The sequence below is a fragment of the Hylobates moloch genome, unplaced genomic scaffold, assembly GCF_009828535.3.
Source record: "Hylobates moloch isolate HMO894 unplaced genomic scaffold, HMol_V3 SCAFFOLD_16, whole genome shotgun sequence".
Lineage (NCBI taxonomy): Eukaryota > Metazoa > Chordata > Mammalia > Primates > Hylobatidae > Hylobates > Hylobates moloch.
The window spans coordinates 21,564,196-21,590,482 of record NW_026652291.1 but is presented as its reverse complement, the minus strand read 5'-3'; the positions used below and the strand labels follow the sequence as shown (position 1 = coordinate 21,590,482).

Genomic DNA, 26,287 nt, shown 5'->3' with positions numbered 1-26,287 from the left:
AAAAATAAAGTCTAATAAAAATTACATAAAATATATTATTAGTGTCTTAAAAATTATACAATCCATAAACATCACTACCTTGGTCCTTCCTCCTTTAGTGGAATAATTTTATTTTAAATTAGTTCAAATCAATGAATGTTCATTAAGTTGCATGGATTTTGTTGGAATTGATTTCTATCATTTTGAAGCTGAGGCATATTCTCACTGTGTTCTATTAAATTTAACGCATTTTAAAGCAATGTTAATCCATGAACTGTAATATAATGGTAAAAGTGACAAATCCCTCTCTCTGAAAAAGCTCACAATGTCATAGGAAAGACTAATGTATACAAGTACGTTCCAATATCATAGAGTTTGCACAGTAATAAAAGCTTTACCCTGGGCCGGGCGCGGTGGCTCACGCTTGTAATCCTAGCACTTTGGGAGGCGGAGGTGGGCGGATCACGAAGTCAGGCGATCGAGACCACGGTGAAACCCCGTCTCTACTGAAAATACAAAAAATTAGCCGGGCGTGGTGGCGGGCGCCTGTAGTCCCAGCTACTCGGAGAGGCTGAGGCAGGAGAATGGCATGAACCCAGGGGGCGGAGCTTGCAGTGGCGCAATCTCGGCTCACTGCAAGCCAGGCTGGGGGAAAGAGAGAAAATCTGTCTAAAAAAAAAAAAAAAAAAAAAAAAAAAAAAAGCTTTACCCTGTACAGTAGCTACTCCTAAATGGGCCAGTCCGGGTGAAAAAGGCTTCAGATAAATTTAAAATGTTAATATGGCAATGTCAGAGAATATCCTCTCAACAACCTCATTTCTGTATAATCTAACAGACCCAGAAGAGAAAGAGAGAACGTTGTTCTCTTTCTAGAAAGTAGCGAATTTGACAACACTGAAAGCTCAAACATCTATTTGTTTTAATTTAATATATTTTTGTTTACTGATACATTTGGTAGAAGAACAGCTTAAAGAGGAAAGAAATATTTTTCCTCAAGTTAAATGGTGGGGTAGCCAACGCTGGTTCAGAGAATCCTCAATGTTTTCGGTACCACAGGCTCCTTCTATCTTTCTTTACATTTCAACATGCTTTATGTAGCTCCATTGATCAAGATCAGCTCCTGGTTAAAACATGGATTCCTTGTAACTTCAACCATCATATCTTCTTCCTGGGTGACAGAAAAAGAATACAGTAGAGCCAAAAAGCTTTCTTTTTAAATAAGTTGTTTCTTTTTAAATAAGTTGTTTGTTGAAGTGTATCATTCATGTATAAATAGTGCAAAAATCGAAGTATACCACCTCAATTATTTTTTTCCAAAATGAATTCATCCATGTAATCAAAACTTAAGAAACAGAACATTGCCAGCACCCAGAAGACTCTCATGACCCTTCCCAGTCACTGAATCGCTATACTGCCTTCTCAAAGTACAAATTAATTGTACCTATTTTTTAAATTTAACTAAATAAAATGGTACCGTATATGCTCATTTGTGTCTTGCCTTTTGTATGCAACATTATAATTGTGTGTTCAGTCATGTTAATTAGTAGGATGTTATTTATTTATTTGCCAATGTAAAATAGTACATCATTGTGTGCAGTAAAATTTCACCATTTTACTATTACTAGGCATTTGGGTAGTTTCCACTTCTAGGCTATTGCAAGAAATACTGCTATGAAGATTTTTGTCCATATCTCTTGTATATGCCTGCAACTGGAAACCCTGAGTCACTGGCATGTGTTAATCAATTTCCTCAAGAGGTTGTTATCAATTCACATTTGAACCAGCAGTAATGAGATAATTCCAGTTGCTCCACATTCTTCTTAACATTTTTGTATTTTCTACCTTTTATTTGTCTTTTGGTAGAGGTGTGATAATATTCTATCGTGATTTTTAACTCATATTTCCTGATGATTAATAAGACTAAGCCACAATTTTATGCTAAAGAGTAATTAAAATACTCTCTTTTATAAAGTGACATCGTATTTTTACCATTTTTCGTTGTAGTATATGATTTTTCTTATTGAAATGTAGGATGTTTAAAAATAAGCTCATATGGGCCAGGCGCAGTGGCTCATGCCTGTAATCCCAGCACTTTGGGAGGCCCAGATGGGCAGATCTTGAGGTCAGGAGATTGAGACCATCCTGGCTAGCATGGTGAAACCCCATCTCTACTAAAAATGCAAAAAAAAAAAAAAAAATTTGCTGGGCGTGGTGGTGGGTACCTGTATTTCCAGCTACTCGGGAGGCTGAGGCAGGAGAATGGCGTGAACCCAGGGGGCAGAGCTTGCAGTGAGCCTAGATCGTGCCACTGCACTCCAGCCTCAGCGACAGAGCGAGACTCCGTCTCAAAAAAAATAAATAAAAATAAATAAGCTCTATATGAGTCCTTGATGAGTTAATACATTAGATATATGTATTGCAAATGTTTCACATTATTAGTTACTTTTTATAGTCCTAATTGCTTCTTTTAATAGGTAGAAATCCTTAAATCTGAATTTGTCTATTCATCATTTCTCCTTCTGTTACTGTTACTGTTAGTTACTGTTAGTGCTACATAGTTACTCTTGTTTTATAAAATTTGTCTATCTCAAGGTCATGAATAGAATATTCCATCATATTTTTCTGGAATCTTTATTGTTTCATAAGCCATCAGAAATTAGTTTTTGTATATGATGTGATGTACAGTAAAAATGTATTTATTTCCACATAGATATCCAATTGACCTAGCATCATTTATGGAAAATAGCATTTTTACTCACTAGACTGCAATGATACCTTTTCTATAAATCAGGTGACTCTATATGTTTAAACTACCATTTCAATCTCTTTTCAGTTTTATCTGTATATTTATCTATTGTTACACATATTTCATATAGTCTCAATTATTGTAACTTTACAATAAATCTGGGAGTATAAATCCTTCAGTTTTTTTTTTTTATTTCAAAATTGATGTAGCTATTCCTGGCCCTTTGGATATAAATTGTAGAATATGCAGTGCAATTTCTGCCAAAAGAAAACCTGTGATTTTTATTTAATTTATGAATTAAATTGGGGGAAACTAACATCTTTACAATAGTTGGGAAACCATGAACATGATCTATGTTTTATTTTCTCTTTTTTAGTTTATCTAAATAATGTTATGTTTTAGTTTAGAAGACATGTATATTTTTTATAGATTCATTTCTGCATATTTGATGTCTAAAATGTTGTTGATATATAATAACTTTTAATATTTGTTGCTACTGTAAATAAATGTAATTGATTTTCGTATATTGACCTTATACTCAGTTATATTGTTAAGTCCATGCATTAATTCTAATACCTTGTGAACAGATACTTCAAAAAATTTTACATGCAAAATCATGTCATGTGTAAAAAACATGTTTTGTTTCTTCCCTGAGATTCCATATCTATCTGAATATTTTCCATATGGTGAGCATATTTATCATTTAGGAATGATATAGGCCACGAGAACCATAAACCACTTCTAACAGTGGCTTAAACATATAGAGAATTATTTTCTCACATAGTTGACAGTTTTTGCTTAGCTGCTGCCATTGGCTCAGTGGTTCAAAAGTCAGAGTCAGGCCATCAGTGGTACTCTAGGCCTGTTCTTAATGCTTTCAATATGGTTGAAGCAAACAGATGCATCACTTAAGATATTAGAGAAGAGAATAAAGCCATCTATATACAGATCTTTATTAAAAAAATCCCCAAAAATCTTAAACAAAATCCTTATGTATTATTGGCCAGAACTATGTAGCAAGAACATTCCTAGTTGTCAGAAAAATATAGATGAGTAATTTTATTTTTAAGTCCCAGTGAAGGAATAGATAGGGACAAAGTATTCGCAAATTAATTTTACATCAGCTAACAATTCCTGGCAGCTGAAGTTTGTTTTCTAATATTTTATTTTTGTTTTGGTGAAACTTTTTGATGATGACCAGACTTTGAAAATAGTTATTAAATAACTTGCTCACTATCATACATAATTACACTACTTCTTTTAAATTAATCATGGGTTATTTTTATCATATTATGCAATGCTGGTCAGATTTTTACCATTCCATGTTCTCCTTGTAGAGTTATATTAAATTACAACAAGAAATGCATCATTGTGGAGAATCAGTACAGTTGAAAGCTGAGATTCTGCAATCATGAAGAGGGCTGTATGTGAATCTTTGAATCACATATTGTTTCTGTGATATTCAACAAGTTATTGCATCTTTCTTAGCCTCAGTGTCCTCTAGGCATCCTGCTCTATATTTTATGAGATTTTTGTAGCTACCACATGTAAAACAGTCAGCATACTGCCTGGAAATGGTAAACATAAAAAATTAATAAATATTGTAAATATAATTATGATTGTTTTATAACAATTGCATTAGGCCTTCAGAAAAAATATAATTTTTCTGAAATACGGCAATGCATAAAAAATACAAAGAAATATAGTAAAAACAAGTCACTGATCAAAGGAAAATAAAATACTAACAATAAACAGTTATATCTTTAATTTTAAATAAGCGAATATTTAAGGCATTTAAGTGGCATAACTAGAGAGTCAGAATGTTGGCTGAAAGTGAAAGCAAAGCAATCAACAAAGTCATGTGAATTTCTATCCATTTCGCTACATCTCTCTCTCTCTGTCTCTCTCTCTTTTAGTTCTTTCGATATAACTGTAACACAAATTTAGGTAAAGTAGCAATGAGGGGGTATGAGAATCTGATTAAAGCTGTGCACACTCATTCCATAAAAGTATATACATATGTATAAACACATTTTGGTGTGTAATTTTAGAGATTTTGATATGTTTACACCCACATACACACACATACACACACACACACACTTTGGTGTGTAATTTTGAAGATTTTTTCTATATTGTGGAACCTAGAGGTGCCGTGGATGGCAGAATGAAGCCTGTGAGTTGAATACATCCTCTTTTAGGCCATGTTCTTACCTCTAGAAAAAAAAAATGTGCCACTGCTATTTCTGTCCATTGGCATTGTTTACTAACTGAAATGAAACAAATAATCTGAAGCCTATGACAAAGCACACAAATATAAAAGCATTTCATAGGTAATCAGTGAAAGGGAACGTCATTCCAAGGAATCTGAAAACCTAATTCTTCTGACATTTTACGCATGGCATTTATTTTCTCTCCTCACTACTCACTCATATTCTAGCTTCCTGTACCAAACTGTTGACAGAAAGGAGAAAGTATCTCTTTCCTAGAAATTATATTTTTGTGTGACTATCCTCTATAATTCCCTCCCTGTCTGTAAACTGTACATTCTAGGCCATGAAATATTCAACAAACACCATCTTCTAGAGACCTCTATTTTACAAAACAGATTGTTTACAACTGTGCTCCCCTTCTGGCTAATGGGCACCCTGGGGAAATGTTGTGGGCTTTGAGACTCACCGCATATTCCCAACAAATAATGGTCCTAAAGCCAATACAATCTGATAGCAGCAAATATTATTCAGTGATCTCTGAATGGAATAGGCTCATATTTCTCTTCCCCTTGGGGTATGAAGGCAAAGGACATATTGGGATGTGTGAACTGCAACCACATATAAGCAAATGATTTCAAAAAGTAGTGGAGCATTTCATGTTCTTTGGAGTCAAATGGGAGTCCTACTCTGTCAAGCTTAGTTGCAGTGGTAACGGGTTTCTCTTTGGGGACTACAATATATAGTCATTTGCTTCCCATTTGCTTTGCTGATACAGCAGCCATACCCTGGCAGGTGCTGCCGGGGACTGCCAGAGGGATGAAAGCAGATATAAATTACACCATTCTATTGGGTTCTCAGACCAATAGCAAGGATTAATGTTGCCCCATGAAGATCAAAGTGCTTCCTAGGAACCTGGGGAAACCAATACATCACTGATGGTGCCAGCTAAGATTCTGTTTGAAAACAAAGCTTAGTAAGTAGCAAGATGAGAAAAGGTAGGGAAGAAAACTGCTAATAAAAAAATCAGAAGTGTTCTGGATACTTGGGTTTAAGTATTTTAACCATGCTGCTCTTTTCATATTAAGGTAGATGTATATTCAGTTCACTGTCATTTAAGAAAAATTAAACATATATTTACTGTGCACCTACTGTGTGCCACACACTAGGGAAAACATACACAAAGCATTGTTTCTGACATCTAAAGCCTAGAATCTAATGTGGGAAAAAAGGAGTAAATAATTATTCCCAAACATGATGTATTTGATGATAGGTTAAACACAGAATGCTGTGAAAGCAACAAGAGCAGCACTTATCACAACCTCAGGGAAGTTGACAGAGGAGACCTAGACCCAGGATAGGTGGCTGCTAAGTCAAATTCTAGAGGATGAGCAGAGAGAAGCCAGAAAAATTATGGGGAGATGAGGGGGATGATGAAAACTTACAAAAGCTATTATTTTGTTCAAGTTGGCAGAGTACACAAAATAATTGTGTGGTAAAGGAAAAATAGAAAAAAAAGGATCATCCAAGAATGCCTTAATTGTGGTATAAAGTCTAAAATAAAGACCCAGTATATGTGTTCTTTAATATCTGGGGAAAACCAAGATGAACTCAAATGTCCTAGCCCAAGTGCATCTCACCATTGTGGTCTCGTGGACAAGGCATCATAGCCATACCACCTTCTTTATCATGGAGACCAAGAACAGTGCCTGCTTACATCTGTGTAGAAGATTTCAGTTTGTAACTAGCCCACAGAACTATTCAAACAAGCCAATCACATCTTCCTATGGGAACCAAGATTTACCCTACCCTCCTAAATAAAGCCGAACTCACACAGCACCTGCTTATTCACCTATTTCCCAAGGGCAATCCATTTGTGGTCCTGCATAGCATGGTGTCATCATCCTCCAAAATTTGAGTGTATGTCACTAATAAGCTGCCATGGACCTCATCCGTCCAGTGTTGGGTGTAGTGTACTCAACCATCTTCATAACTCTAGGGCAGGATTCCTCTTCCACAAATGGGGTGAAGAAGATATGAATAAACACTACCTTGGGCAACAAGGTGTTATTATTTCCATTGTTGTACAAGAGAATGTTCAAGGACAAATAGGTTTATTGTTTGTTTATTTGTTTGGTGAGAGTGAAGGTGGGGGTTGATGAGGAAACTAGAAATTTAGTTTCAGCGCATAGCAGTGGTTAAGCTTGTGGAAAATAAAAAAGTGGATGCAATTTGCTTGTGTGAATGTAGAGAAGAGAGAAAAAGAAGGGAGCATGCAGATGCACGTGAAAACATTTGCAGGTTGCTTGATTGGAAATGAAGAAAGTTCCTGTATAGCAAGTTCTACTTTCTACTTGAGGTTTAGAACAAGGGATTTGATATGGTTTGGCTGTGTCCCCACCCAAATCTCATGTTGAAGTGTAGCTCCCATAATCTCCACATGTTGTGGGAGGGTCCCGATGGGATGTGATTGAGTCATGGGGGTGGGCCTTTCCCATGCTGTTGTTGTGATAGTGAATAAGTCTCACAAGATCTGAATGTTTTATAAAGGGGAGTTCCCCCGCACATGCTCCCTTGCCTGCCTCCATATAAGACGTGACTTTGCTCCTCATTCACCTTCCACCATGATTGTGAGGCCCCCCAGCCAGGTGGAACTGTGAGTCAATTAAACCTTTTTCATTTATAAGTTATCCAGTCTCAGGTATGTTTTTATTAGCAGCATGAGAACAGACTAATACAGGATCCCTGAGAATGATGGAGGATCTAGTTAGATAGGAGATCTGGGGAACATAGAGCAAGTTGAAAATGGCTAAATAACTATGGCGAAGAATAAAAACGTGCATCTCTTAGGGCAGCTGAGTTGCCATCACCAAAATATTTTATTCTTTTTTATTTAAAATGGACATAGATTACTCACACTGTGTATAAAGTCACAATCCTAGCTTCAGAATCTTTGTAGGATAAATCAGAAGGATGCTAAGGAACTTGATGAAAATAGCTCAGACCAAGACTTTTGGAATTGTGTATGCTAATACATATGTGTCTATATGCTGACATTTATATTGCTCTGATGTATAGCAGTTTATTGTTAATTTGTAAAAGATTCTTGACTTAAATGCTTTGTGGGTGTATATTATCTTGTATGATACGGTTAGGCTTTGTGTCCCTACCCAAAGGGACAAATTTGTCTTGAATTGTAATTCCCAGGTGTTGAGGGAGGAACCTGGTAGAAGGTGATTGTATCATGGGGAAGTTTCTCCCATGCTGTTCTCACGGGTGAGTGAGTTCTCAGGAGATCTGATTGTTTTATGTATTTGGCAAATTCCTCCTTCCCTCACTCTTCTCTCTCCTGCCACATGTGAAGAAGGTCCTTGCTTCCTCTTCACCTTCCACCATGATTATAAGTTTCCCGAGACCTCCCAGCCATGTGGAACTGAGTCAAACCTCTTTCCTTCATAAATTACCCAGTCTTGGGTATTTCTTTATAGCAGTGTGAAAATTGACTAATACATTGCTTTTCTCTAAAGGCAATCCCTTGAAAAAAAAATGCTTGGAGATAAGAATTGAGTATCAGGAAGAATAAGGAAAAAGAAGGAAATAGGTGCTTTCTTGAAATGTAGAAAGTGTCTATTAAAAAATAAGATGAGAAATGGTAAGATTAATAATGGTAAAAAAGCCTTGATATGGAGAAAAAAATGTTAAATGTGACGTAAAGTGAAGAGATATGCTTCATGATTTTAAATGTTTTCTCTTAAAGTTCTTCTTTGTTGCTGTAGAAAGAAAAGTTGCTTTTTATGTTCATTTATAATGATATCCCATTTATCTGCACATAACCGAAAGGTTAAGGACACACTTGCAATTTAAATACAAAGAAACAACCAAATAAAAACAAACCTAAAATCTAAGCAAACTGGCAATAAAAATAACAATAACGCTGATTCAAAAAAATCCTGAACATTATGTGTCAGGTGTTGTGGGTTGAATTATGTTTCCCCTAAAAGAAGCTGTGTATGTTGAAGACCTAAACCCTGAGACCTGTGAATGTGATCTTATTTGCAAATAGGGCTTTTTCAGATACTGTCAAGGTAAGATGAGTTCATATTGTATTAGAATAAGAACTTTTCCATGATTTGAACTCTAAGAACAGAAAGGAAATTTAGACACAGAAAAAACATAGAGAAAATACCATGTGACAGTACAGGTAGAGATTTGGGGGATATGTCTGCAAGAATTCTTGGCATCTACCAGAAGCTAAGAAGAGGGAAGGAGAAATGCTTCTCTTGAGCCTTCAGAGAGTACAGCCCTGAGACTCCTTGGTTTCCAAATGCTATCCCAGAGAACTGTGAGAGGATACATTTGCTTCGTTTTAAGCCAACCAGTTATAACAGCCCTAGGAAACCAGTGCATTGGTGAAACATTGAAAAAGGCTTTCAGAAAGCCCAGCAATGACATGAGACAAGCCTCTTTTCTGAGTTGCTTATTTGTTAAACCAGATGCTCTTGCTTTCTGAATCATTCTATTTTTGCTGAGGTTTTCATCACCAAAGACCTCACCATTCCTTTTTGTTTTAGAAATGCCTCACTTCCAAATTCTATAATCAGAGCACTCCAGGATTAGGCCAGCATACAAATCATTTCTACAGATTCAGAAACGTGTGTGTGTCTAGACTTAAAAGGGCCTTTACAAAGAATGAGCTCAAGTCCTCAGAAAACTTTTCCATCCAAACGATTTACTCAGCTTCAATTCAACACATCTCAGTTTGTAGGTTTTCTGCATTCCTTCCCCATTGTTTCACATTTCTGTATAGTGTCTACACAGGAAAAAGGGAAAACTGACAGAAAAAAATGGGGAAAGGGAGAAAGAGAGGAATAGGAAAGGTGGGAGAAAGGGAAGGGAGAAGAATTTTCTTCAAAAAATTAATGGACAGCTTTGGCTGAAATCAAATGCTTGTTTTGATCAATTTACATCTGTAAAACCACAATAGCTGTCCTTATAGAACTAGATGATGGAGAATAAAGGTGGGTTGTGAGGCAAACAAGATTTTAATTTCTTATGTACCACAGTAAATCTTTTTTAAAAAAATGCTGTTAATAAGACATAAAATAACAACGAAAGAGCTACTTTCAATGCAGGTATCCTTTGAGGTTCTGAGCAGTAGTTTAGCAAGAATATCACAACCTCAAAGTATTTCCTTGAATTCAAAAGCATGAGTTCAAATATTTAAAATACCCCACTCCACTTTATTCCCATAAGGTCCTGGCTGTGTATAACTCATGAATTCAATTCTATCAACCCAAACCTGGAAAATGCTATTGAGAGATGAACAATAAAGTAATGAAAAGTGCCCAAGTCTTTCAACAGATGAATGCTGCAAAATACAACATTCGATGAGTATCTATTACATGATTACATCCTGGATCAACAAGAATGTGTGCCCTCTGCAAGAAGATGAGATGTAAAAGGTATTTTGAAAATCTCCCATTTTATGCAGAGATCTCCTCATATTATTTGTGTTCTTATTCATGTTTCTTCTCTCCTTTCTCTCAATCAAGCTTCCTAAGGCCTAATCTTCAGGAAAAACCAACTTTATTTTAATGACATGATAATTTTTAAATGACATATCCTAAATTCCTAAGGATGCAACATTTCCCCAAGAATGCAGGTGGATTATTCTGTTGTCACTTTAGTTTGGATGAATATCTAGAGGATCCATATATCATTGACCATAATTGCAAGCTGAATTGTTGATACAAAGCTAAAGCTTCTTTGAAACATTAGGCCGAATTTAATCTAGTTCTTCCTACTCAGCTCCTTGACCCCTACTGGGAGATATGTCTGCTTTGTAAAATGAGCCTAAATTTATGAATCATCCGCTTGACACTTAATCATGTAAATTAATGACACTTGATAAATATGCCTTTTGCAATTGCAATGATGACTAAACTGTGTGTTTTGTTAACTGTGCCATTTATAGCTCACTGATTTTGGATTGGATAGAACACAAGTTTATTTGTTCTATAAATGTTTTCAATGCCATTTCTCTGTCTTTGAGTTTAAAATAACTTTATCCAGGGGAGTTCTTTATTGAACACTTTTCAAAACCCCTCATCAAATATCATCTCTTACCAAATTTTAATACAGTTTATGATTACTGCTCAGTGAAGACACAGCCAGATAAATTAGAACAACAAATCCTTCAGCTACATCTAGCTTCTGATTAGTTGGACATCACTCCAATTTGTCTCCCTAGAGAATAAGCAACACAATAATAGCTGAAACACCACTCTAGGAAACTGATGCACTATTTATCTACCCTCCTATTAAATAGCTCTTATTTCCTTGGAGTCAACTTTAACCAACCTACTTTGACATCTGCTCCCCGGTTATATCCTAACACCTACATCATCCCCTCTCAGTCATCAAATTGCTTAGGCTCCAGGTTGATAGGATTTCTTTCCGCCCCACTCCTGTCATTATCCTGAGATTTTTCCATCCCTGATGATAATGCATACAGCTGCCTAGCCTCATCTGTTCCATAGGAGTCTCAACCAATGGCCTGCACCTCTAATCTTTTCCAACCCTTTCCCCATAGTGGCTATTGGCTTCTCCATCTCTAAAATCTTAACTTTGTTCTTTGACTACAATCACTAATATTCCACTTCATCACTCACATTAATTTTTTTGATATCAATAATTCTGGTACCTTACCACATTTTGATTGGTATCACCCTTTTTCTCACTGGGACAATAATTTACTGTTAGATAGCCTTGTCTAACATTTAATCATCTGAATCTTTTACCAACTCCACCAAATTCTGAATTTCATTGATTCTCTCTTTCTCAAAATTTCCGATCTTCAAGAGATCCTAAAATTTAATTTTCTCTCTCTCTCATATGGATAAGAAGTTGAGAAAAAAGTATATTTTTGTATGGATTGGCATCACGGAACAAGTTTCTTTTCTATCTGGGTCTTCACTGTCATCTGTCAATAGCTTTACATGGTCCTCTCAGCACTTCCACTCTTCTAAGAAGGTAGATTTTTATCACAGTCTGCAGAACTCTCACTCTGAAACCTGGTACATTAATAAGAAATTTGTCTGTGAGAAGTTATGAAGACATCATGTGTATATGCACTCAGTTTCCTGTCCTTACACCTACATTCTCATCTGCAATCACCTTAATGTTCTCTTTCTCTAAGATCTTGATAGGAACCACTACCATCTGTTTTCCTTTATCACCTTCTTCTGTTTGATTTTTTTTTGACCATATCCTTTCCTTTGGCCTCTTCTTTTTGTTTGATTTTTCTTTCTGATCACAATAGCATGTTCCTATCCCTTGAATAAAAGTAGGAAATCATCTTTGAATACCATGCATTCCTATGTGGACTACTACTTATCTTTAAAATGAAGATTCTTAAAAATTTAAGTCACTCTTGGTTTCAGTACTTCTTGGACTTTATCCTCTCCAAAGCCCTGTTGGAATATATTTTTTTTGTCATCCCTACTGCTTCCTGGAAAGCCATAATGTGTCAGTCACAAATGGTTTTAAAACTCCTGAAACTGACAGATTCATGTGACACTTCCATATTCTTTGGCATAATTGACATTCTATGTCTCCTCAACATTCTCTTTGGATCTTCAACAGGAGGCTTTTTTGAGTTTGCTTCTGTGTTAATAACTATTACCTTTTAGTTTGTTTGTGGAACGTTCTATTTCTATTCCCCAACTTCATGTGGTTGATTTTAGGGTTCTGAACAAAGTTCTGTTGTGTATTCATATGCATGTTAATCCCCTTACACACTTTAAATGCCTTCTGACGAACATCTCACCTTTGCTCCAGATCCTTATATCCAACTACCTACTGTATGTCTTTGCTTGGGGATGTACACACCTCAGTCAAAACTTTACTATCTCCTTATATTATTTGCACCTTCCACTCCAACACATTGAAAAAAAAAGGCAAACAAACAAAAAAACTTCCACCATCTATATTCCATATGAAAATATTTGATGTAATCACATAAGTGCAATGTTAACCTTGGTAGTAGTATCCTAAGAAAGATCCACCTCTATGGTGGGAGAAAGAAGTAACTGAAAGAAGTGATTGGAAACACGCCACCTCCTATCCATTTGCAGTATGAGAAGAAGGCATGGCGTTCCTCTTTTCTCTGTTGCTAATTGTCTTAGCGGCAATTTTCTATCATTTGTGGCACAGAGGTTTAGGAATATTATTTTAATATGAAGAATAATCCCAAGAAGCAGGTATAAGGTACAAGGGAATAGATGAAGAGATAGCTCATGCTAGAATGTTATCAACAGTCAAGTTTCTTCAAGTATGATTGATCAATCAGTTCTTTGCTAACTCCTAGGAAAAAAAGTCTCAGGACTTTTGTGTGGTTGGGGGAGAAAGGAATATAAAGATTCCCCTCTAGTATTGGTATTTACAATTGGCTAAAGATTCTTCAGTCAAGGAGTTAACTACCCTGCTTTTGAGCACTTTCCATAGTAAAAGTGGCTATGAGAATGAGGGATCTGAAGTTATGTTAATACAAAACCCTTGTGCTGGTAGTCAGGGCCTCACTGCAGGCAAGAAGCAAGTTTCTGTCAGATTAATCTTGTTAGAAATCAATCAGACCCAACACAGAACTAGAATAAGATGGTAAGGCTAAAGCAGGTGAAGTGTTGCTTAAGTTGTCTGCATCAGCTGTCCTTACTCAACTTGCTAATCATAATTTCATCCTGCTTCTCTTACAGCACACGAAAAGAAGAGGGAAGAGAGCAGTAGTGATCCTTCTTGACTCTTAAGGTTGTGGTGACTTCGCCTTTGGACTCTAGAGCTGGCAGTTAGTAGAAAACTTACAAGTCCTAGTATAAATACTACAGACATTAAAAGGATGAAAAAATATATATTATTGATGATTTGATGCCAATTAAAATTCAATTATCGAGATAAAATAGACAATGCTTGGAATACTCATATTACCAGAATGGACAAAGAAGAAATAGGAAGTCTGAAAATCCCTTTATGTGTCAAAGAAATTCAATTCTACAATACCCACAACTGAAAGTTCTTGGCCTAGACAGATGCACTGTAGATTTCTACTAAACATTTTAAGGAAGAAATAATGTCAACATTAAACAAACGATTTCCCAATATGAGCATGTACAGTAAATGTAAATTTCCCTCAAAGGGTTTGTTATGGACTGAACGCTAGTGTAACCACAAACTTCATATGTTGAAATTTAATTTCCAATGTGCAGTATTTAGAAATGGGGCCTTTAAGAGGTAATTAAGTCTGAGAGCTCCACCCTCCTGAATGAGATTAGTGCTCTTAGAAGAAGAGGCCAGAAAGCTAGCTTGTTCTCTTTCTGCCTTTCGAGAATACAAGAAGTAGCAGTCTTCAATACAGAAGGTCCTCACTAGAACCTGCCAATACTGGTGCCTTCCCTTTATAATTCCAGCCTTCAGAACGGTGAGAAATAAGCTTCTATTGTTTATAAGCCACCCAGTCTGTGGTGTTTTGTTATAGCAGCCTGGAATAGCCAAGATGGATTGCTTTATACCTGATAATTTTTTGTACGTTTTGTTTTAATATTAACTGTGTTTAAAATGTTTTTTAATTTCTCTTACGATTTCTTCTTTGATGTATGGGTTATTTAGAAGCATAATTTTCAAATATTTTGAGGATGTTCTAGATATCCGTTTTTTAATTTTCTTTTCCTAATCTAGGTCTTATGGTAAAAAACACATAATCTTTATTATTTAATTATTTTGAAGCCTATCAACTAGATTTATCAACCAGATCACCAACTAGTTTATCAACTAGTTAAAGTAAAAAGCAAAAATAAGACATAAAGTACAAACAGCTTAAGAAAAGTAGAATGACTATATTAATATATACCACAGTAGAGTTCAAGATAAGGAGTCTTACTGGAGATAAAGAAGAACATTTCATAATGACAAATGGCCAATTCGATGGGAAAATGTAACAGTCTTAAACTTATATGTACCAGTAACAGAGCCTGAAATACAAAAAGCAAAAACAGCAGAACTAATGAGAGAAATGGATATATCCAGAATTATATTGGAAATTTTAATCTTTCTCAGTATTTGATAGAACAAGTTAAAAAATCAGAAAAGAAAGGAAAATCAATGTTGTAGTGAGTACAAAATCCAGGAAGCATAGTTTATTGGGGGCCATCTCTCAAGACTAGCTACAAAACAGATATAAAGCAAATATGACATGATGATCAATTACAACTGCGATAGCCAAGACAATTAGTAAATACCACAATACAAAATGCTTTGGGTTTTTTAAAAAAACGTAATTTAGTAAAGTATTCCCCAGTGAGGTAAAATAAATTATATACCTTCGGCCTGGCGTGGTGGCTCAAGCCTGTAATCCCAGCACTTTGGGATTCCTATGTGGGTGGATCATGAAGTCAGAAGTTTGAGACCAGCCTGGCCAACATAGTGAAACCCCGTCTCTACGAAAAATACAAAAAATTAGCTGGGCGTGGTGGCAGGCACTTGTAATCCCACCTACTTGGGAGGCTGAGGCAGGGAGAATTGCTTGAACCCAGGAGGTGGAGGTTGCAGTGAGCCAAGATCGCACCACTGCACTCCAGCCTGGGTGACAGAATAAGACTCCATCTCAAAAAAAAAAAAAAAAGAAAAGAAAAAAAGTATATATTTTTACATCAGCAGCATTGTAAATGTTAATGATCTTAGTCCCCCTCCAATTCCAAAATGTCCTTTTTATTATATTAAGTTTCCTCTATATGAAAGTCTATATGCCAATTTAGTCTGTCTGACTGGTCAGCTGCTTTGGATTCCCAGGATTAGGATTTCTACTCAGAATCCCAGATTGCTTGGCTGGATCACCGCAAGTTTTTCTAATTCTTGCCATCTTTTTAATTTCTTTGACACTGAAACTTGTTCTTCAGAACAACTGTCAGCTGGGTACCATAGAGTTGATGCCAAACATTGAGCGTGAGTTCTAGTTCTCATGCTTGTGGGCAAGAAGCTTCTAAAATATTTTTGGTTTATCCTTCTTAGATACAAGTTCATCTTATGATTTGGTTGAAAACCTTCAGTAAGCAGTAAATGGATTTCTAGGGAACTATCAGCCCATGTGTGAAGCTTCACGTCTTGGTTCAAATATCAAGCAATCCTATATAAAATTACCAACTGGATGACTTATAAGAGATGCAGTCCCTGAGCATCTTAGAGATATTTAGCAAATGTGTGAATATGTCTCCTTGGTGACACTTCAATATTGCTGATATTTAATAAGACGTAGTTCAATGTCTTAAGAAAACTAAAGTAAATCTCATGAAAATTTATTGCTGGAAACATTTTTTGTGGAAAAAATGAAATTAGAATTTTTCAGGGACAAGTAAAGGATACCTACTCCTGCCACTTCTATTCATCGTAGTACTGGAAATCCTAGTCAAAGCAACGAAATCCTATAGACAAGAAAAAATACATAAAAGGCATATAAATCAGAAAAGAAAGAAGCAAAATTGTCTTTGTTTGCAGATGACATTATCTTATATAGAAAACACGGAATTCTTCACCCAAAAACTGTAAGAAATAATAAATGAATTCAATAAAGTTGGTGAATACAAAATAAACATGCAAACATCAATGTTGTTTCTGTAAACTAATATTGACAGTAAATATACTAAAAAGAAATCAAGAAAAAAATTCCATTTATAATAGTATTAAGAATAATACAATTCATAGGAGTAAATTAAACCAAGGAAGCAAAAAATCTTTATATCGAAAACTATAAAACACTGACAAAAGATAATGAAGAAAACACAAATAAATTAAAACATATTCTGTGTTCATGGACTGGAAGCATTAATATTGTTAAAATGTTCATAGTTGTAATTCCAGCACTTTGGGAGGCCAAGGCAGGTAAATCACAAGGTCAGGAGATCGAGACCATCCTGGCTAACACGGTGAAACCCCATCTCTACCAAAAATACAAAAACAAAATTAGCTGGGTGTGGTGGCACATGCTTGTAGTCCCAGCTACTAGGGAAGCTGAGGCAGGATAATGGTGGGAACCCGGCAGGTGGAGCTTGCAGTGAGCCGAGATCGCGCCACTGCACTCCAGCCTGGGCGACAGAGCGAGACTGTCTCAAAAACAAACAAAAAATGTCCACAGTACCCAAAGAGATCTACAGATTCAATACAATTCATATCACAATTCCAATGACTTTTTTTTCACAGAAATATTTCAAAAAATCCTAAAGTTACTACAGAACTAAAAATGATCCTGAGTAGCCTAAGCAATCTTGAACAAACAGATAAAAGCCAGAGAAATGCTACCAGCTTTCAAAATGTGTTCCAAAGATATAGTCATTCAAATATCATGATGGTAGCAGAAAAACAGACATAAAGACCAGTGGAACAATGTAGAGAGCTCATAAATAAATCCACCAATTTATGGTCAATTGATTTCTTCAACGCAGGTGCCAAAGGCCCATAATGGGAAATTATAATCTCTTCAATAAATGGTATCGGAAAAACTGGATATCCACATGCAGAAGAATAAAATTGAACATCTCACTTACCCCATAATTAAAAATGAATTTAAAATGAAAGAATTAATTAATTAAACATAAGAGCTATAACTGTAAATTTACTAGAAGAAAACACTGAAGAAATGTTTTACAACATTAGTCTTGGCAAATGGCAAATAATTTTTAGATATGACTCATAAAGCACAGGCAACAAAAGCAAAATTAGATGAATGGGATTGTAGCAAATTAAAACTGAAAAGCTTCTGCACAGCAAACAAAGCAAAATAAAACCTACCAGTCAATAGAATGTACAGTCTACAGAATGAGATCAACTATTTGTAAACTATACATCTCATAAGGAGTTAATAACTAAGATCCAATCTACATAAGGAACTGAAACAACTCAATCGCAAGAAAATGAATAACCTGATTTAAAAATGGGCAAAGGACCTGAATAGACATTTTTCAAAAGAAGACATGCAAATGGCCAGTAGGTGTATGAAAAAATGGTCAACATCATGAATTATCAGGGAAATTCAAATTAAAACCACAATGAGATATTACCTCATACCTGTTAGAATGGTTACTGTCAAAAAGACAAGAGATGACAAGTGTTGGTGAGGATATGGAGAAGATGGAACCCTTGTAAACTGTGGGTGGAAATATAAATTAATACAGCCATTATGAAAAACAATATGAAAGTTCCTCCAAAAATTAAAAATAAATGACCACATGATTCAGCAATTCCACTTCTGGACATATGTCCAAAGGAAATCCAATCAGTATGTCAGTGAGCTATTTGCACTTCCATGTTTATTGAAGCATTATTCACAATACCCAAGATATGGAATCAACCTACATGTTCATAAACAGATAAATGAATAAAGAAAATGTGGTACACCATAAGGTAATACTCAGTCCTAAAAATAGAAGGAAATCTTGTCATGTACAACAACATGCATGAACTTGGAGGACATCACGCTCGGTGAAAGAAGCTAGACACAGAAAGATAAATTCTATATTGTCTCACTTACATTGGGAATCTAAAAAAGTTAAATTTACAGGAGCAGAAATTAGAATGGATGTTACCAGAGGCTGGGAAGTGTGAGGGGTGGGGAAATGGGGAGATGGTAGTCTAAGGGGAAAAAGTTTCAGACAGATTTCAGATTGGTAAAATAAAATAAAAATATAATTTCAATAGCCTAGTAATTTCATCTGTCCATAGCATGAGTATCTCTCAAGAGCCCTCGAAGAGAGTCAATATCAAATGATAATATGTAATTAAAACTAATCCTTGATCAGCTACCACTAAAATTTATCTGATTTATATTTTCAATTAATTTCAATTTTAATGGAAATTCAATATGTATTATTTGTAATATGCATACATATAAACTCACACAAATACACACACATACACACAGACACACACATACTCCTCATATAGTATAGTACAAAGGCAATGTTTTGGTTAACGGTTTAATATGTATGTAACTACATTTGTACTTTGGAGTAAAACAACATGAATAAAAAGCATTTCCCTTCCCTTATGAACTTTTCACATGTGACACATAAATACAATGTCATGTTGTGGCCTGTGGCATTACCTTATGTCTGAAAATAAAGCAACCATCAAGAGAAGTCTAAAATTGGAGTACTTATGTTTGCCAAAGTAGAATTCTGGTATAAACTCATGGAAGAAATATGATTTCATCATCAGAAGTCTGGAGTTAATTTTTTTTTCCTTTTTCAAGTTTTCAACTTTACACTAAAATATGTGTAATGTTTTGGGCATATTATTAAAAAGATATCTTCCTTAGAACTTTATCTGACACCCTTTAACACAGTTATAGTGGTATAAAAATTTGTGAGACTTCAAGAAGCTTAATGAATATACATGCACATTATCTAAACAGAAGATCATAACCTTGCTTTTAAACAATTATAATCCCTCCTATTAATCTTCCTTTTGAATGCTATTCAGCTTCAAGGCTCTGTGAGCCATTTGAAGTAATTTATGAGCTCAAGATACATTTCTTAAGGAATGAGGTATCCCTCATCCCGTGTCCCTACCCATTGATCTAGAAAAAATTTTCCTCAAAATAATTGCACTAAATGATTTCTTGCCTTTACTATCAGAGAAGACAGCTCTTTCTCTCCCTAAAAATGAATAAACTATAGATTATAATAATAATTACTTTGATAACCTGAGATTTCTTATTGTGTAATAACCATTGGAATAGGCAAAATCTGATAAACCAACATACAACAAAAAATTCTCAAGTATTTTCCAATTGATTACAAAGAAGCACAAATGTTTTTAAGCATATTTAAATAATTATTTTAAAATGCATCATTTACCTAATTGAACATAATGCAATCTTTGGAGATCCCAGGTGTATTTTTTTCAAACAGGCCTAAAAGGAATTAAAAAGTTAATCTAAAGTAATTATTATGATCCATGAGAGAAATAACTGTTCATCTTAAAACCCTTAGGTTATTTCAATTTAATAAAAGTCAAATATACACATATATTGAAAGCTGAAGTTTAAATAAATAACTTAGTTTATTATTATTTCTCAAAAATACCCCCTAGGTACAAATGTACATTGTGCAATCTAAAAATTGTCAGCTTGAACAATGGAGTAATTTGTGAGTTTGCAGTGTGTCACAGAAAGGAAAATAATAATAATGAGAGTAAAAAAGTCTAACATAATACACACATGTTAAGCCAATTTTTGGAAGTATAAATGGACTCCTATTAAAGACATTATGGAGTAGCAAAAATCATAAAAAAAATGGTCACTAATATTTAGGCTACCCCTTTAGAAACATGCTACTTTTGACTGCGTGATGGCTCATGCTTGTAGTACCAGCATTTTGGGAGGCTGAGGTAGGAGGATCGCTTGAGCCCAGAAGTTTGAGACCAGCCTGGGCAACATGGTGAGACCCCGCCTCTACAAAAAGTACAAAAATTAGTTGGGCATGGTGCTGCATTCCTGTAGCTCCAGCTATTCAAGAAGCTGAAGGATTACCTGAGCTTGGGAGGTGGAGGCTGCAGTGAGCGTGGAACGCCACTGCACTCCAACCTGAAAGACTGTGTGAGACCCCGTCTCAAAAAAAATAAATAAATGAAATAAAAAGAGAAAAAGAAACAATTTTTCCCTGACAAAAATTTATTATTAAAGTAATATAATGTTCTTTGAATAAAAAAGAGAGCACATACAGATAAAGTAATAACAACATTAATAATAAAAGAATAGAGAGGAGAGGCTTCAAGATGTCTGAATAGAAGTATTTTATGCTCACCTCCTCCACTGAGAAGAACAAAATTAGTGTATAGACAGTCACTCTTTGAATGTATTATCCAAGAAAGAATGGTAGAATTCAACAGAAGTGACAAGAAACACCAAAAGCTTGCAGGAAGAAGAGAGAGAGGCAGCCTGCCTGGTTGGGATTTGCTGGGAGCTGGCAGTGATGTCTAAATGCAGGGAAAGGGTGAATGAAAGACTTCTCATGGCCCACGTCCCTACCGTGGAATTGTGCAATGCTGGCCATGGGAGAACCCCCTAAACCCTGAAACTAACACAGCAAGCTGCCAGAAGAACGTGGAACAAAACTACTCCAGCGAGAGTGCTTGTTTTAGGCCCAACACGCTTTCTGAGAACTAAGGAGCTACAGCGAGATCCACTTTCAATTATTTGGCAAATTGCATACTGCCCTGGGACACAGTGGCTCAGGGAGTGAGGTGTTATGGAAACAAGGGCATCACTGTTATAACAGAAAAGTGAGCTGGGAGCATTCCCACCACCAGGACTAAGAATCAAGCAAGACATGGGCTGCAGCTACTGGTTCCAGGAAGCGAGTGATGGTGAGATGATGATTGGGACACAAGTGGGGTGTGAGTGGCCACTGGGTTTGGGCTCCTGCAGCTGGAATGGGGATGTGACTTGGTGCAGGCTAAAGCTGTCAAGGCTTGATGGAGAGCCCTGCTATGACTGGGTGTAAGAGAGACGACAGATACCCCACCTACCAGCCCAAGTTGTGGCCACTGAGAATGGTCCTACCTTCTCCAGTGGCATGGCCTCATCGTCACCATGGTTGCCGCTATCCCTCACTTGAGTGCTCCACCTGAAGCCTGAGGATTGTCCCACTCATGCCCACCATGGCTGCTTCCTGCTGTCACCATTGGGGAGCTTGAGGTGTTTGGGCACTCCTCCTGGGGGCCTGAGGCTGGGCCTAACCTCCCAGCTGCTATCATTTCTGCTGACGCCTACCTGTGAGCACCAACTGTGGGCCTGGAGTATGTCCCAGCCAGCCCATTGCAGCCACCACCAGCATGAATGTGCACCACTCAGGACCCAGAGAATTGTCCCATCACTCCTACTGCCATCACCCAATGCCATACGAGCTGCTCAGGGGCCTAGGAACCTGATCATCCATGAAGTTTATCACTGCTACTAATGGCATCCAAGCAAGACATCTGGAGGTTCAAGAATAAGCCCACTGGTAATTGCCAAAACAAGTGCCAGTGTATACCACCCTAGAGCACTAAAATAAGTATGCTCAGCCCACCACTGCCATCACTGGGGACTAAAGATTGGTCCACCTGGTATCACAGCTTCCAGCACAACTTCAACCTCCACTAATAATCCTCTGAGAGAATCACACATGCCACTGTTGCTATTTACACCCAAAGAAATCATACAGAGACTATGTTACCACACACAGAGACTACATTACCTAAATTCAAAGCCAAAGTAACCTACTCAACCAACACCATAAATACGTCTTCAGAAAACTTATTCCCCTATGAAAATAAATTTAAAATCAGGAAGAAGTAATTGATATGGTTTGGATTTGTGTCCCCACCCAAATCTCATGTTGAATTGTAATCCCCAGTGTTGGAGGAGGAGCCTAGTGGGAGGTGATTTGATCAAGAGGGCGGACATTCCCCTTGCTGCTTTTGTGATAAGGAGTGAGTTCTCACGAGATCTAGTTGTTTAAAAGTATGTAGCATCTCTCCTTTCACTCTCTTCCTCCTTTTCCAGCATGTGCCAGCTTCCCCTTCACCTTTTGCCAGGATTGAAAGTTTCCTGATGCCTCCCCAGCCATGCTTCCTGTACAGCCTGCAGAACTGTGAGCCAATTAAACCTCTTTTATTTGTGAATTACCTAGTCTCAGGTAGTTCTTGATAGCAATGTTAGATTATCACACTAGATGTGTAGATATCAACATAGGGAAACAGGAAACATGAAACAAAAAAAAAGGGGGAATATGACAGCTGCAAAGGAACAAAATGACTCTCTAGCACTAGATCTTAATCAAAAAGAAAGTTCTGAATTCTAAGATATATAATTTAAAAGTTGATTTTGTTTTACTTTATTATATTTATTTATTTATTTGTTTATTTATTTTCGAGATAGGATCTCATACTGCTGCTCAGGCCTGAGTGTAGTGGCAGGATTTTAGCTCACTGCAGCCTCAAACTCCTGGACTCAAGTGAGCCTCCCACCTTAGCCTCCTGAGTAGCTAGAACTACACGCAAGCACTATCATGCCAAAGTTTTTCTACTTTGTACAGATGGCGTCTTGGCGTCTCACTATGTTGTCCAAGGTGGTCTCAAACTCCTGGCCTCAAATGATTCTCTTGATTTGACCTCCAAAATTGTTGGAATTACAAATGTAAGCCACTGTGCCTGGCCAAGATTTGATTTTAAAGAAGCTTAGTGAGATATAAGAGAATTATAAAAATCAAAGAAAGATATCAGAAACCAATTCAGGATATGAATTTTAAAATTACCAAAAGATAGATATTTTTTAAAAGAACAAAATAAAAATTTGGGGACTACAGAATTTGCTTGAAGAAATACAAAATATATTTGGATGCTTCAACAATAGTCTAATCCAGGCAGAAGAAATAATCTCAGAACCTGAAGAAGATAAATCTTTTGAAATAATATAATCAGACAAAAAGTTTTAAAAAAGAATTTTTTAAAAAATGAGCAAGGACTTTCTGACATTTGGGACAGTGTAAAGCAATTGGGCATTCAAATTATCAGTATCCCCAAGGGCAATGAGACAAAAAAAAAAAAAAAGAATTAGAAAGCCTATTTAATTAAGTAATAGGTGAAAAAGCTCTAAGTCTAGCAAGAGATTCAGACATTCAGATACAGGAAGCTCAGTGATTCCCAGGTGGATATAATGCAGAAAGGGCTTCTCCATGGCACAGTATAGTCAAACTGTCTAGAACTAAAGAAAAAGAGCAACTCCTTTTTAATGAATTAAAAAGAGTCTGACTAGTATGAGATGGTATCTCATTGTGGTTTTTGTTTGCATTTCTCTAATAATTAGTGATATTGAGCATTTTTTTATATGCTTGTTGGCCTTGTGTATGTCTTCCTTTGAGAAATGTCTCTTCATATCTTTTGCATACTTTTTAATGAGGTTACTTGGTTTTTGTTGTTGTTTGTTTGTTTTGCTTGTTGATTTGTTTAAATTCCTTATAGATTCCGAATATTAGACCTTGTTGAATGCACAGTTTACAAATACTCTCTCCCACCCTGTAGAGTGTTTGCTTACTCTGTTGATAGTTTCTTTTGCTATGCAAAAGCTCTTTAATTTATGCAGGTCTCAGTTGTCAATTTTCATTTTTGTTGCAACTGCTTTTGAAGTCTTCATCATGAAATCTTTGCCAGGGCCTATGTCCAGAATGATATTTCCTAGGTTATCTTCCAGGGTTTTTATAGTTTTAGATTATTCATTTAAGTCTTTAATCCATCTTGAGTTTATTTTTTAATATGGTATAAGGAAGGGGTCCATTTTAAATCTTCCGCATGTGGCCAGCCAGCTATCCCAGCACCATTTATTGAATAGGGAAGGGATTCTTTTCACCATTGGTTGTTTTGATCAACTTTGTCAAAGATCAGGTGGTTGTAGGTGTGCAGTATTATTTCAGGACTCTCTATTCTGTTCTATTGGTCTATATGTCTGTTTTTGTACCAGTAACATGCTATTTTGGTTACTGTATCCTTGTAGTATAGTTTGAATTCAGGTAATGTGATGCTTCCAGCTCTGTTCTTTTTGCTTAGGATTGCGTTAGACAGAGGCTGGTGAGATTGAGAAAAAGGAAATGCTTATACACTGCTGGTAGTCCAACCACTGTGGAAAGCGGTTTGGCAATTTCTCGAAAAACTCAAAGCAGAATTCCCATTTGACCTAGCAATCCTATTGTTGAGCATAGAGCCAAACGAATATAAATCATTCTGTCATAAAGAAACATGCATGCATATGTTCATCACAGGACTATTCACAATAGCAAAGACATGGAATCAACCTAAATGCCCATCAACAGTAGACTGAATAGAGAACATGTGGTACATATTACCATGAAATGCTAGGTAGCCGTAAAAAAGAACATGATCATGTCCTTTGCAGCAACATGGATGGAACTGGAGGCCATTATTATAAGCAAAACACAGAAACAGAAAACAAAATACCACATATTCTCACATATAAGTGGGAGCTAAATATTAAGTACAAACGGACACAAAGGGAACAACAGACACTGGGGCCTACTTGAGGGTGGAGGGTGGGAGGAGAATGATGGAAAAACTACCTATCAGGTATTATGCTGATTACCTGGGTTTTGAGATAATCTGTATACTGAACTCCCATGACACACAATTAACCCATATAACAAACCTGCGCATCTACCCCAAACCTAAAATAAAATTTAAACAATTTTTAAGAGAGTAAATTCTAAATAACAGCAAGAGAAAAGCATATAGTCACCTACAAATGAAACTCCATCAGACTAACAGCAAATTTCTTAGGAAAAATTTTGTAAACCAGAGTGAAATGAGATGATATATTCAAAGTGTTGAAGGAAAACTATCAAACCGCAATGATAATCCATAAGAGAAAAAGAAAAGGACAATGAATAAATAAAAACAACTAGAAAAGAATTAACACTATGATTTTAACAAAGGCTCACATATGAGTAATAACCTTGAACATAAATGGATTAAATTCTCCATTAAAAGCTATAGAATGACCGAATGGATAAAAAAAAGATCCACCTATATTTTGCTTATGAAGGAACATATAGCCTGAAAATAAAGGGAGGAAAACAGATATTCCACACAAATGGAAACCAAAAGCAAGGAGGAGTAGCTATACTTAGATAAAAATAGGACTTTAAGTCAAGAACGGTTAAAAAGAAAAAAAGAAAGTCATTATATAATGGGAAAGATATTAATTCAACAAAGGGATATAAGAATTATATATATATATATATATATATATATATTCACCCAACACTGGAGCACCCAGCTCTATAACACAAATATTACTATATCTATAATGAAAGAAATCTTACCTAACAGAAATAGTGGGAGGCTTACACACCTCACTCTCAGCCTTAGACAATCATCTAGACAGAAAGTTAACAAAGTAACACTGAATTTAAACTGAACTTTAGACAGAATAAACATAAACATTTACAGAACATTCTACCCAGCAATTGCAGAATATACATTCTTTTCATCAGCAAATGGAACATACTCTATGATAGAACATATGTTAGGCCACAAAATAAGCCTCAAAAAATTTTAAAAGCTCAAAATTCTATCAAGTATCTTCTCAGACTACAACAAAATAAAACTAGAAATCCATACCTAGAGGAACATTAGAAACTATAGAGATACATGAAAATTAAACAACATGCTCCTAAATGACCATTAAATAAATGATATGAAAATAAAATAATTCTCGAAACAAATGAAAATGGAAACACAACATACCAAAACTTGTAGG

General features: G+C 36.0%; 2 long non-coding RNA genes across 2 annotated transcripts; both read right to left on the bottom strand.

Annotated features, from left to right (window-relative positions):
• Window positions 1-991: 991 nt before the first annotated feature.
• LOC131381413 (uncharacterized) lies at window positions 992-25,941 on the bottom strand. Its single transcript, XR_009210160.1, has 3 exons — window positions 25,851-25,941; window positions 19,833-19,888; window positions 992-1,147 (listed from the first exon to the last, which is right to left on the bottom strand). It is a non-coding gene; the product is annotated as an uncharacterized LOC131381413 (long non-coding RNA).
• On the bottom strand, window positions 3,984-12,475 carry LOC131381414 (uncharacterized). The gene is made up of 3 exons (XR_009210161.1): window positions 12,112-12,475; window positions 11,088-11,181; window positions 3,984-4,293 (listed from the first exon to the last, which is right to left on the bottom strand). It is a non-coding gene; the product is annotated as an uncharacterized LOC131381414 (long non-coding RNA).
• Window positions 25,942-26,287: the final 346 nt, after the last annotated feature.